A 13,598-nucleotide genomic window follows, 5' to 3' on the forward strand; every position below is an offset into this window, starting at 1 on the left:
GTACGTTAATTCAGCCCAAACCGCTTAAAGTGCCGACTCCATTCAAACTTTGTTTTGTAGATTATTTCAGCATTATTTATTTTTTGGCATTTGCAAATTTTATACTTTTAAGTTCGCAACTAAGAAATTAACTAAGAAATGCAAGATTGAAGTTTTAATAACTGTTATTTTCTATTGATTTGCATTGACAGAATGTTTATCATTCAAAAGCTAACGGACCAATTCCGATTGGTTTACATACATCTATTTGCATACTGAAAAATTAATGGTCTTGTCTTTCATGCATCTGTTTAACAATCTATAGACGCCTTAACATTGCAAAGATGGTGTTGTGTTATGCCTTAACTTTTGTGCACTGCAGACAGAACACAAAACACACACTGATATCATCATGATAACAGCAAAACGTTCTGATACAGCATATTATTTACACAGAACCAAAGACTAAAACTAAACTTTCCAAAAACTTGAACACTATTCTTTTGATGTCTTGTAAGCACTATTATTTCCTTTTGAAAATGCTAATTTATTTATAAAAGCTTTACGGATTGTTTAAACTTTCCCGTTTGGGTCTCTATGGAGATCTTTCAGGCATCAAACAGACCAGAGCCCATTTCCTGCTCAGCTGCAGGAAGAAGTGGCAGGGCTGCAGTGGAACAGCCTGTACATGAGCAGGGACAGCAGTAAGAGTCAACTGCAGGGCTAGACATTTAGCATTGTTATGTGCTTGTCCTCTGGACAAGTAAACTGGTCATTCACTTGTATGAGTAAAAAAGTTACTTGTCCAGAGAGAAAAAGGACATGCTCAAGTAACATGTCAAAGTTTATGTTGTATATTTTTCTAAAATTATGACCGATGCCCAACCTTATAGTGTACCTATGCAATCAACTCAATTCTCTGCGACAGAAATGTAAACTGCACTGGGTAGGGGACGAGGATATTGTCATATGATGGATGTAGTCAAATAAAGGAAAGCCTCCATTGCCTTCATTTACAGCAGGGGTGTTCACAGTTCTATGGAATGAGATCTACTTTTTCATCATGTTATTTCAACAAGATCTACCATGTACAAAAAAGGCTATACATTATCACAATACAAAAGCTTAAATTCACAAACAAATAATAACACTTATATGTTAATTACGGAAGAATGGTTTCAAGTTCTTAAGTAATTATTAAAGACTAGTAAACAAACCGTAATAAATAAAAATAAAACCCAGCAATGAATAGAAATAGATTAAAAATGATAGAAAAAATACAAATTAAGAAAGTTCAGTGCTTTTTTTAACAGCTTTAAGCTTTTAACAGCAGCAGGCTATCAAGTATTCAAGTAAACATTCAGAATGAAATACAACACAAAACTACTACACCTTTATACTGTATGATTACAATACATTCAAACGTTTTAAAGCTACTACAGTTACCAGTCAAGAACAGCGAATGTTTTCTCGTTTTCTTGTCATAGTTGTTTTATTATTATATAATGACACACTAGACGGCAGCAGGTCTATTAGCTTACATTTATACTTACAACTCTGACATTTAAATACAAATCCGCTTTTTCTCCGCTGTTTATGTTCACTTTAGACATCACTCTCTGTGTTTACAGTAATACCTCACCAAAACAGGCATTTTGGCAGATTTTTTTTATATATTTGACAGTTCAGGTGAACATTAGCACAAGCATTTTCGAAACACGTGCATATTCATCCCACACATACACTGCCTGTAAATCAAACAGGGCGCAGCTGTTACTAGATCACTGGTGAATTGTGAAATTACGCACTCTGGATTATTTTAAACAGCAGAATAATTATATGAACTTTCTAATAAATGACACAGGCCAAGGCTATCTCAAATATAGCCAGTTATTTTCTTTTGTTTTTGATATTGACATTTGAATCAGTCCTTTTGACCGGTTGGGGAAGTAAAATTCTCTTTCACTTGCCCCTTCAAAAATCCAATTGTCCAGGACAACCGTCAATTTTGAGCCCTGGTCAATTGTCTATCTCACATCCAGCATCTCACAGCTCAACACTCCTCTCTGAGAATAGCAGGATGGAGATCAACATAGGCAGAAAATCCAATTAAGATTATTTTTGTTTCAGGATACACTTAGAAATGTGACATAAAAAAAAGAAAATGCCACTCAGTTAGAGGAAGGACAAACACTAAAATTAGAACTATGGAGCTAATGGAGCAAATTTACTTTGTCTAGTAGATAGAGATCGATCCTAAATTATTGATACTTCCAATAATGATGTTGTATGAAAAATATCGATCCTCACACAAAAAATATCAATTGTAAAAAAAAAAGGGATATTATTATTTGGTTACATTGACCAATAATCATAAAATCGGTAAAAAAGAGGGATCAGTGCCTTGTAGAGGTATTTATAGAAAATCAGAGAAAGTACTGTAGTGTAGTCTAGGGCACACACAGGCATACGCTGTATGCCCACCTATCTTTCTTAGGATTTTTCGTATGCCCACCTGAAACAATTGATGATACATATGGCTGCCAGAACAAAGAGTAGGCTTTTGACCCGGACATTTTCAATGTACTATGCAACAGCACTGTTGAGTGAATTGTATATATATATATATATATATATATATATATATATATATATATATATATACATATATATACACATATATACACACACACACACACACACACACACACACACACACACACTTACTTGAAGTCAGGAGTTTACATACACCTAATAAATACATTTAAACACCATTTTTTCACAACTCCTTTGGATGGTGTCCTTCGGCTTGCAAACCTCATCCTTTTTCCTCACAACATAACAATAGTCATTATGGCCAAACAGTTCAATTGTTAAAATTTCAAAAAAGTAAGATCTTTGCCCCCATGTGCACTTGCAAACTGTAGTCTGGCTTTATTATTGCGGTTTTTAAGCAGTGGCTTCTAACTTGCTGAGCAGCCTTTCAGGTTATGTCGACATAGGACTTGTTTTACTGTGGATATAGTTACTTGTCTACCCGTTTCCTCCAGCATCTTCAAAAGGACTTTTGCTGTTGTTCTGGTATTGATTTGCACTTTTTGCACCAAACTACGTTCATCTCTAGGAGAATGTATCTACTTCCTAAGTGGTATGATGGCCATGGTATTTATAATGGCATACTATTGTTTTTACAGAAGAACATGGTACCTTCAGGCATTTGGAAATTGTGGACTTGTGGAGATCAACAATTTTTCTTCTGAGGGCTGATTTCTTTTGATTTTCCAATGATGTTAAGCAAAGAGGCACTGCATTTGAAGGTGGGCCCTAAATACACCTCCAATTGACTCCAAATAGCCACAATTAACCTAGTGTATGTAAACATGTGAACCACTGGAATTGTGATAGTCAATTAAAGTGAAACAATCTGTCTGTAAACAATTGTTGGAAAACTTACTTGTGTCATGCACAAGTCCTAAATGACTTGCCAAAACTATAGTTTGCTAATATGAAATGAAAACAACCTATGTGTATGTAAACTTCTGACTTGCATCAGAAGAAAAACATCCCTGGAGTAACCATTTGCACAGTAAATTAATTTCACTACTAATGTTATTAAACTCTGTGAAATGAATGCATGTTATTGCACCCCTGCTAATTTTCTATGCTCTTTGTTTTGTTTTTTTACCTTTTACTGCTGTAGGTGGTGCCTTTTTCTCATGATATCAAATAATGTCGATTTATATTTCTAAGTAGGAAAACATTTTCACTATACACAGAAACTAACATAATAATACACAAATAATACAAATAACCATACATTTTTATGTAGGATATATATGGTAATACAAGATAACATGTTAACAAGAACATTACAACACTCATATTAACTACAATGCTTAACAGTTCAATGCGTATTATGAATTTGTTTATTAGTTACAGAAATAATAAATTATTAACAATTTTACAAGTAGCCTAAAAAAAGGAACATTTATAACACCTATTAATTTAAATACATATTTAACATCAAGTTACCATACCACTGTTCTTATTAGTGTACTCTACACTATGACAGCACACTGATATACATTTTGTAAGTTTATGTGGGACTGTAAATACAACAGTCATTTTTTTGTTTTATGGAAAAAACACATTTCTTACATTTTTTACATATGTACTGTATCTAAAAGTAAATTAATTTTAGAGATTGGGTGCAAGTGTTTTTTTTATGAGGGGTCTCCCATAAGTTTACAGTTTGCCCACCTCTTCAGACACTACTAAACCACTACTTCTGGAGTAAATTCCCGCTAAAATAACAACCTTTCTAAAGGTGACATTTCTTATTTCTTATAATTGTGTGTAATTGTTGTTAATGAGTAATTAACCATGGTTTTCCTACAGTAATATTGTAGTAGTTACCATGGTTAATTGTGTGGTAACTATGTTTTAACTAAATACCATAGTTAAACTGTAGTTACTGTAGTGTTTTGTTAATTTTTGTAAGGGTAAACAAAAAATAGGTTCTGTTTAGGCTCACGAATGTAAAAAAAATAAAAAAATAAAATAATGACTTGAATTTAAAAGAAATTATATTTTAAATGATTAATTTTATGCCAAGAAATCCCCCAAAAATCTATTTAATAGAAGTATCGTAATGGTATCGATGATACTGGACTTGAAATTATTGGTATCGGATCGAAAAGAAATTAAGAGGTATTGCCCATCCCTACTAGTAGATGAAGTCTTAAAACAATCTAAACATATGGTCCAATGAAATTTTTTTTTAATTAATTTGTTAAATGATTGGCTAAAAGCAAGCACGTCAGACACAAGACTGCTCACAGTGCAACAGAATTCTGTTAGTGGCACACTGTGATTAGAGCTGGGCAATGTACAGAGTATTTAATATGTATTCAATATTATTTTGTAGTTGATTAACCAATATAATAATATTGCAAATATTAGACTAGTTTTTCAGGACCACTCCTTGTGCCAATACTGGTAGGTTTGATAGTGTTACAAATTTTTTTTATAGCGAGAATTATCATAACAGCCCTTCTGATTTATACCTCAATGGCAAAAATTTTGAGTTGCAAATCAGTTCTTCACGGATTCTTTCCACAGATTACAAATTTTTAATTTTATGAATTCAAAACACTTATTCAATAATTTGTTTACATGCACGAAGTCTCTATGTGGCATTATGCCTTAAAATGTTTTAGCAAAACATATGTTGGCAAATATTGCTGTTTATTAAAATGTTGCTTGTATACTGCTATATTGGTGCATATAAATATAAATTAATAAATATAATTTTTACTCATGTTCATTTATTTTTGACATTTTGCAGAGCAATATGCTTGTGGTGCATATGAGATATAATTAATAATTATGAGAGGACAAGAGTCGGACTGATAAAGAGCAGCTTGTTTTTTTGAGTGTCTGTCTGCAGCTCAAATTAATTAGCAGATAGTGGTATTGAAACTCATTCATAATATGTAACAATGCCGTATGCGTGGGCTGACTCTCACTCACGTAATTAGAACAAGGGTCATGGGCAGGACTACCCGGATACCTGCACGTCTCATGAATAAACAGTATGCCACTGAGGAACACCCCAGAATTGAACTGGATCATCAGGCCCTAAATAAAACATGTGACAGAGCATGTGATCAATATGGAACACATTTGTCAGGAACACTATGACCTTAAACCGTAAAGCAGTAAGATTTATACCTCCGCTTCACCAGCTATAGCACAGCGACCCGATCAGTGCAGCATCTGCTAGAGACTGTGCAAAACGTACCCTTCATGCTTCTCTCAGAGCCAGTCCAATCCAGACACAGTTCTCAACCGGCCTCTTAAGTGGCTCTTAACAGAGGTCTATGTGAGCTGAATTTGAGCTCAATATACTGGATGCCAGGGACGGGCATTTTGGTAATTTTGTCAACTTTATTATTTAATAGATAAATCAAACAAGCACTCAGATGTACACATCTGTGCTATTTTTTTTTAATTGTAAGTCTATGTTCAGTGCATATGCAGTGATGAAACAATGCTGTAACCAATAACACAAAAAATTAGGCAAGTTGTACCTTGATTTCGATCAGTGTGAACAGTTTTTAAGGTCAAGTCACGCAATTTTGAGTACTCACGCCCATTCCCACTACAGATAACGAGAAAAATGTGCTGTCAGGGACGAATAATGGGATAATTAGGGAGTATACACATCAACAGTAGTGGAAAGAAAGGCTATATAGTTTAAAAATGTCACTTACTGTTACTGAAAGGAAGCAAGCCAGCTCTAAATGTTGTGAACACGTCTTTGTTTCATTTGCTGTGGTCATACTAGCGTTCTTTGTGAAATGTTGACAACAATGCAGACTCGTAAACTAAAACAACCACACCTGTCTGGTCGCAATGACGTGAGGTATGAGGTTAAACTATTACATTCCTAATTTAAAAATTGTGATATTTATTTTGAGCATAATAACACACAGAATATGATGCACAGAGTATATTTTACTCAGGCAAAGGTTACAGTAATGACATCACATCATTCAGTCAATTTTTTTCCTTCTGATCGGTTCTAAGTACTGTCAAATTCTGTTCTGGTTGCGTACTGCTTTGTAACAACGATGGCAAAACAAATTAGTCAATTAAAATAACTTCTTCCTAAAAGTCTTCCCAGTTGAAACAGCACTCAATTTACAGTGAAGGTTTAATGCAGCTGGTGGGAATCACGATTCCAGCATAAAATGACAAAATGACAATTTGTGGTTGCACTTTGGTCACACAATAGTCCATCATACCATTGTTCACGTCAAAGCAACAACAACAATGACAGAGGGCACAAATGAAAAACACAACTAATTTTAGCCTTTTGGTACCCTGTATTTGTATCATCTCATTTTGCTCTAGCTCGTGTAATTCCGCTGAGAGTATGTCACGTCATAAGCCGCAGGAGGGTAAAAACAGCGTGCTGTAAAAAGTGTGTACGCTGATGCTATTAGTTTGTTTTGCTCAGAGACTGCGGAATATAAACCAATAATTTTTTTAGGGCTAACCTTCTGTGTTTTAGTTGGCAGTGAAAAAAAACTGCTCCAAAATGAAAATAAATATGCAGGAACATAAAGGGACTGACAGCCATTGTATATATGCCACTGAAGATCAAGTCATAAATGTTAAATGATTTAGTCTTAGCCAACACTGTAGTGCGCTTTCAACAAATCAGATCAATCTGCAGTATAATCTTTTAAAAATGACCGCTACTAAAAGACATTTTAATGACCTTTAACTCAGGGTCTAACTACAGGGTGTTCTGCATGCCAGCAAAACAAACAACCCACATACTGATACTGTATACCTACTTTCTTTTACAAGATGAAAGCTTTGATCAAAGCTTCAACAAAAAGAAACACAGTTACAACATTATATTGTAAAACGTAGTGTAAACAATCACTTACAAATTAAAAACAGCTACAGGCAGACTGTGATCAAAGCTGATATAATCTACTGTTAATGGATTTCTATGCTTTGATTTGAAAAAGCAGTAACATGTTCCACACAATCAAAAACATTAGAATGCAACTACAACTAAAATTATTAGCAACAATAATAACCAAATGTATTAAAAACATCAACATTTTGATTACACTAAGTTGCATTCATAAGCTCGTGGTAATGAACAATGAAGATAGTTTTCAGTGGGCACGTAGCGTTTTTAAGCAACTTTCTTTGCTAAATTTAAATCGACAAACACTGAAGTCCTAACCATTTACTCATAAACCACTCTTCAGAAGCATATATTCAGGAGTTTAGCAAATAGCACTTTTGATCTTCAAGATACTCCAAAAACAAGACACCCTGAGGAAACCCCGTGAAGGAAAAATAAAAAAAACTTTTAACAATATTCTCTTAATTTTAGTTTTAATACAAGTGAGACCATAGACTGCTCTCTCTATAAATAGGGCCTGCAGTAAATCAAAAGCTGGGTTCACTTATACAAAATAACATGTAGGTATTGCAAATATGTGAATTGGCGCTATGACAATATGCGCAATTCCTTCAAATGGAATTGGCGATTCCTGATAAATTGTCCAATGCCAAGTTATTAGTACCAACAAACAGACGTTTCAATCATTGCGTCGTAATACGGCACAGAACTAAAAACACCGACACTACTGGGCTGTGTCTCAAAGCATAGTGAGCTGACTGTCTAGACAGCATTTTGAGGCATTATAGGTGCGTGCAGCATTTATGGGCATAATAGGCGGGTGCTACAGGCATCATAGGTGTATATGATGCCAAAAAACGCTGTCTAGGTAGGCAGCTCACTAGGTTCTGAAACAAGTTCTCTGCTGTTAATGTACCTCAGAAACTATCCTCAATCTGACAGCTGAACTATTCCTTAAAAGAATACGTTTAAAACGTTTCGAAAGCCTTCCGTTACCCGTGTCTCTTTTTTAAACCCCAACTAAGTAGTAAAGCAGAGCGACGAGATGTATGACCGAAGGAGTACTCACATACCAGCTTTAATTGTCGAAGATTCTTTTCTTCTGTCATTTTGAAAGTAACCAAGAAAGGGGAAACAAAAGAAATCTTGATATCAGCAACAAGTGCGACTAGGTGTCCGTCGCTGTCTCGACGCGCAATCCTCCCCGACGCAGTAAGGCTCAAGAACGCAACTTAAGAGAAATCAGTCCGGCGCGAGAGCTGCCAGACAATCATAGGAAATCGGCTCCTCCCACCCGCACAATGCGAAAGGCACTACCTACGCGCAGAGAGTCCAGTGAGAGCTTCAGAGTGAGAGACTGTGGTGGCTCTGAGCGCCTATAGTCTCCTTCCAGTGAGTTTAAATGTCGGGTTGTCGTTATTGGCAGGGTCATTAATCAGCAGTATACCTGCTGCAATATTAACCATAACAGGAATTCTGGATGCTAAGGTCAGCAGTGTACTGCCAATGAGCAGCCATGAACCATTTGTGACACCACTTTTGCACAAATCCGAGGAGAGATGGTTTTTCAGCTAATTATTAACAGGAATCCCATAGGGGTAAAGATGCATGGTAAAACAAAATTACCTCAAGGCAGCTATATGAGGATGGGTAAAATAATAACGGAGAAGGTCATTGCATGTCTATCAGCAAACACACACACACACACACACACACACACACACACACACACACATGTTGGTCTACCTATCATTATGAGGACTTTCCATAGACATAATGACTTTTATACTGTATAAACTATAGATTCTATCCTCTAAACCTAACACAACCCCTAAACCTAACCCTCACAGAAAACATTCTGCATTTTTACATTTTCAATAAAACATTGTTTAGTATGATTTTTAAGCGATTTGAATTATGGGGACACTAGAAATGTCCTCATAAATCACATTTATAGCATAATAACCTTGTAATTACCAGTTTGTAACTTACAAAATTGTCCTCGTAAATCGTAAATCACAAAAACACGCACGCACACACACACACACACACACACACACACACACACACACACACACACACACACACACACACACACACACACGTTGTGTTTCCATGTTTTATGGGGACTTTCCATAGACATAATGGTTTTTATACTGTACAAACTTTATATTCTATACCCTAAACCTAACCCTACCCCTAAACCTAACCCTCACAGAAAACTTTCAGCATTTTTACATTTTCAAAAAACATAATTTAGTATGATTTATAAGCTGTTTTCCTCATGGGGACCGACAAAATGTCCCCACAAGGTCAAATATTTCGGGTTTTACTATCCTTATGGGGACATTTGGTCCCCACAAAGTGATAAATACACGCTCACACACACACACACACACACACACACACACACACACACACACACACACACACACACACACACACACACACACACACCCCTTTACTACTGAAAGAAAATCTCAAAGCTATAAAATCCCCCCAAAATTAATTAAATGCATCACAAGGAATTTATTAGCAACATCCTGATATTCAGCTAAGCAATGTGAACCTAATTTTACTGAGAGACTGACCACTATCTACTGTCTATTTCCTGTTTTCTTGACAAAATTAATTTTTATTTTTTTTTAAATAGCAAATTGCAATATAAGCATGAATGTCACACTGTATAAGATGGTAAAGCATGAGCAGATCCCCTGTTGAGGGAATCACGCTGAGATAAGGCCACTCTGTCTAGTCACTGGGCTCTCAACTCATGGCTGGAGTTTGATGCATGAATTTAAAACATGAAATCAAAACAAACAATCACTAATTGCCATCTAGGCTGCTAGTCTAGAAATACAGTGGTGTTACAGTCTGATGTCACCACTGACAAAACAATTTATCTCACACCTCATAGTTCAGAAATCAAAGGCACTTGTTTCAGACTTTGTGAGGTTTACTAAAATGTGACTGACACCTATGATTCTTCCACTGTTATTCAGTGCCATATATTCTACTAATATATTTATTTACTGAAATATAAATAAAAATGTAGCAATTTATATGTTGCTTGCAATTTATTATTTTTATTTTATCACAATACACGGCTATAGGTTGAACACTTAGGTTGAAGTCATTAAAACTCATTTTTAACCACTCCACAGGTTTCACATTAGCAAACTATAGTTTTGGCAAGTCATTTAGGACATCTACTTTGTGCATCGACACAAGTAATTTTTCTAACAATTGTTTACAGCAGATTGTTTCAGTTTTAATTGACTATATCACAATTCCAGTGGTTCACAAGTTTACATACACCAAGTTAACTGTGCCTTTAAGCAGCTTGAAAAATTCCAGAACATTATGTCAAGCCTTTAGACAATTCTATAATTAGCTTCTGATAGGAGGTGTACCTAATTGGAGGTGTACCTTCAGACTCAGAGCCTCTTTGCTTGATATCATGGGAAAATCAAAAGAAATCAGCCAAGACCTCAGAAACAAATTGTGGAACTCCACAAGTCTTGGGAGAAATTTCCAAACACCTGAAGGTGCCACGTTCCTCTGTACAAACAATAGTATGCAAGTATGAACACCATGGGACCACGCAGCCATCATAACATTCAGGAAGGAGACATATTCTGTCTCCTGGAGATGAACGTCGTTTGGTGTGAAAAGTGCAAATAAATCCCAGAACAACAGCGAAAGACCTTGTGAAGATGCTGAAAGAAACATGTATACAAGCATCTATATCTGCAGTAATACCAGTCCTATATCGAAATAACCTGAAAGGCTGCTCACCAAGGAAGAAGCCACTGCTCCAAAACCACCATAAAAAAGCCAGACTACAGTTTGCAAGACCACATGGGGACAAAGTTCTTACTATTTGGTGAAATGTCCTCTGGTCTGATGAAACAAAAATTTAACTGTTTGGCCATAATAACCACTGTTATGTTTGCAGGAGAAAGGGTGATGCTTGCAAACTGAAGAACACCATCCCAACCGTGAAGCATGGGGGTGGCAGCAACATGTTGTGGGGTGCTTTGCTGCATAAGGGACTGGTGCACTTCACAAAATAGATGGCATCATGAGGAACCATTATGAGAACCATCACTGCCTGGTTTAGAAATTGCACCATTTTGGATTGCAAGACCCTGCAGTGGATAGTGATGACACCAGCATTTGGATGACCCAATGTACCCCTCACACAAATTCTTCACCCTCCTGCCATCTGGCAAAAGCATTCCCCCAAGCCATCAGACTCCTCAATACTCAGAGACTGGACTGACACACACATGCACACAACTGAACACCATCCGACTCCCTTTGCAATTTGCACATTTAGCGAGTATTGTACCATCTTGCACTGTTTGCACAAATGCACTTTCTGTAGTAATGTGTAATTTAGATCTGTGTAGTCTCACGTAGTCCTTTGTTTGTTATTATGTTGTTTTTATGTAGCACCATGGTCCTGGAGGAACATTGTTTTGTTTCACAGTGTACTGTACTAGCTGTATATGGTTGAAATGACAATAAAAGCCACTTGACTTGAGGAAGGAAAATGATGTGGGTATATTGATGAAAAATCTCAAGACATCAGCTATGAAGTTAAGGACAACAGTCAAGGTATTGGAGTGGCCATCACAAAGCCCTGACCTCAATCCGCTAGAAAATTTGTGGGCAGAACTGATAAAGTATGTGCGTTTAAGGAGGTACAAACCTGACTCAGTTACACCAGTTCTGTCTGGAAGAATGGGCCAAAATTCCAGCAACTTATTGTGAGAAGCTTGTGGAAGGCTACCCAAAACATTTGACCCAAGTTAAACAATTTAAAAGCAATGCTACCAAATACTAACAAAGTCTATGTAAACTTCTGACCCACTGGGAATGTGATGAAAGAAATAAAGCAGTTTTGCTAAAGCAGACCCAGCCAGTATGTACACTGGTTTAGTCAACCAAGAACCCCACTGAGATTTGCTATTAAATGTTCGTGATCATGTAGAGCAATGGTTCTCAACCAGGGGGTTGGGACCCACTAGGGGGCCTCAGCAAACTTCCAGGGGGCCTCAAGATCTCTTAAAAATATTTAAAATATGATAGATAATTATCATTTTTATATAATTATTATAATTCAACTTACTGAAAATGCTAAAAATATGTAATAACTCCCTCCAACAGCTTGCTTTTTATGAAGAATATACAGTTCTAGACATTTCTGGAATCACAAGTTTTAAGGAAATATCTTATAAATATCTAATAGCCTACATGGGGGACCTTTGGATATTTCTCCATCAATGGGGGGCCTTGGAGTAAAAAAGGTTGATGTAGATGAAGACAAAGCCATGTTTCCTGTATGCTTGCAACCACATGACACAACCATCAGGAGCAAAACCTGTCAGACTAAGCTTATTTCACTCTGAGGGGCGATGATACGTCCAAAGACATTATAGCAACGTAGAAAACAGTGTTTGCGGCCATCTGACAAAATACAAAGACTCTTTTTGCAAGAGATGCCTTGAGAGGCTTCCGAGTCAAAACCCTTAACGCTTTGGATGAGGAAACAAATATTATAATGTGGAGAGTTAATTACTTTGTATTTTGTTGGAGTGTGAAATAATTGTGAGGGGATATGCATTCAAAAACAGTGGCTTCCTAATTTTTTTGTGATGAATTCATTCATTCCACTCAGCCCTTGCATGCCACAAATGTTTCTGTGACATTCCTGGTTTTATTTTTTCAAAATGTTATTTCAGAGGGAGAAATATTGCAAGCTACTGAACAACAGTTTGAGGGGCCCGGGTGAAAGAATGAGGATAAAACTCTAGTTGACAGGAAGCACAGTGACATGAGCGCCGCTTACATAACAAATCATCATCAACACATCAACATGAAGATCCAAGGGGAAAACACATCACCACCCCTCTTTTACTCTGTTATAGATGGGCGACATGTGCATGACAAGCTGCCTCTACATGCCCTCGTGCATCGGAAACACAGCAGACGGATCGGATCAGCTTTCAGGATAGACATGGAACTTTGGAACTTTCAAACAGACCTGACTGATTTAAATCGGAGGCGGGATTAGGTTAGAATTGACCAATCAGAAGCAATTTCTATGAAGAAACAATGAAAAGTAAACAATGCTTAATTGTAAGTATCAAATTTGTCT

At 36.4% G+C, this 13,598-nt stretch overlaps 1 protein-coding gene across 5 annotated transcripts in view; it reads right to left on the bottom strand.

Annotated features, from left to right (window-relative positions):
* Window positions 1-13,598, bottom strand: part of LOC127659835 (probable E3 ubiquitin-protein ligase MID2) — a 185,761-nt gene that overhangs the window by 106,880 nt on the left and 65,283 nt on the right. For 3 of the 5 annotated variants that reach the window (XM_052149783.1, XM_052149786.1, XM_052149782.1), the window contains exon 1: window positions 8,506-8,711. The exons of the other annotated variants lie outside the window; for them this stretch is intronic. The gene's annotated coding sequence lies outside the window, so the exon portion shown is untranslated. Of the gene's footprint in view, window positions 1-8,505; window positions 8,712-13,598 lie in introns of those variants that run through there. 5 annotated transcript variants of the gene reach the window in all.

Source organism: Xyrauchen texanus, chromosome 19 (genome assembly GCF_025860055.1).
Source record: "Xyrauchen texanus isolate HMW12.3.18 chromosome 19, RBS_HiC_50CHRs, whole genome shotgun sequence".
Taxonomy (NCBI): Eukaryota; Metazoa; Chordata; class Actinopteri; order Cypriniformes; family Catostomidae; genus Xyrauchen; species Xyrauchen texanus.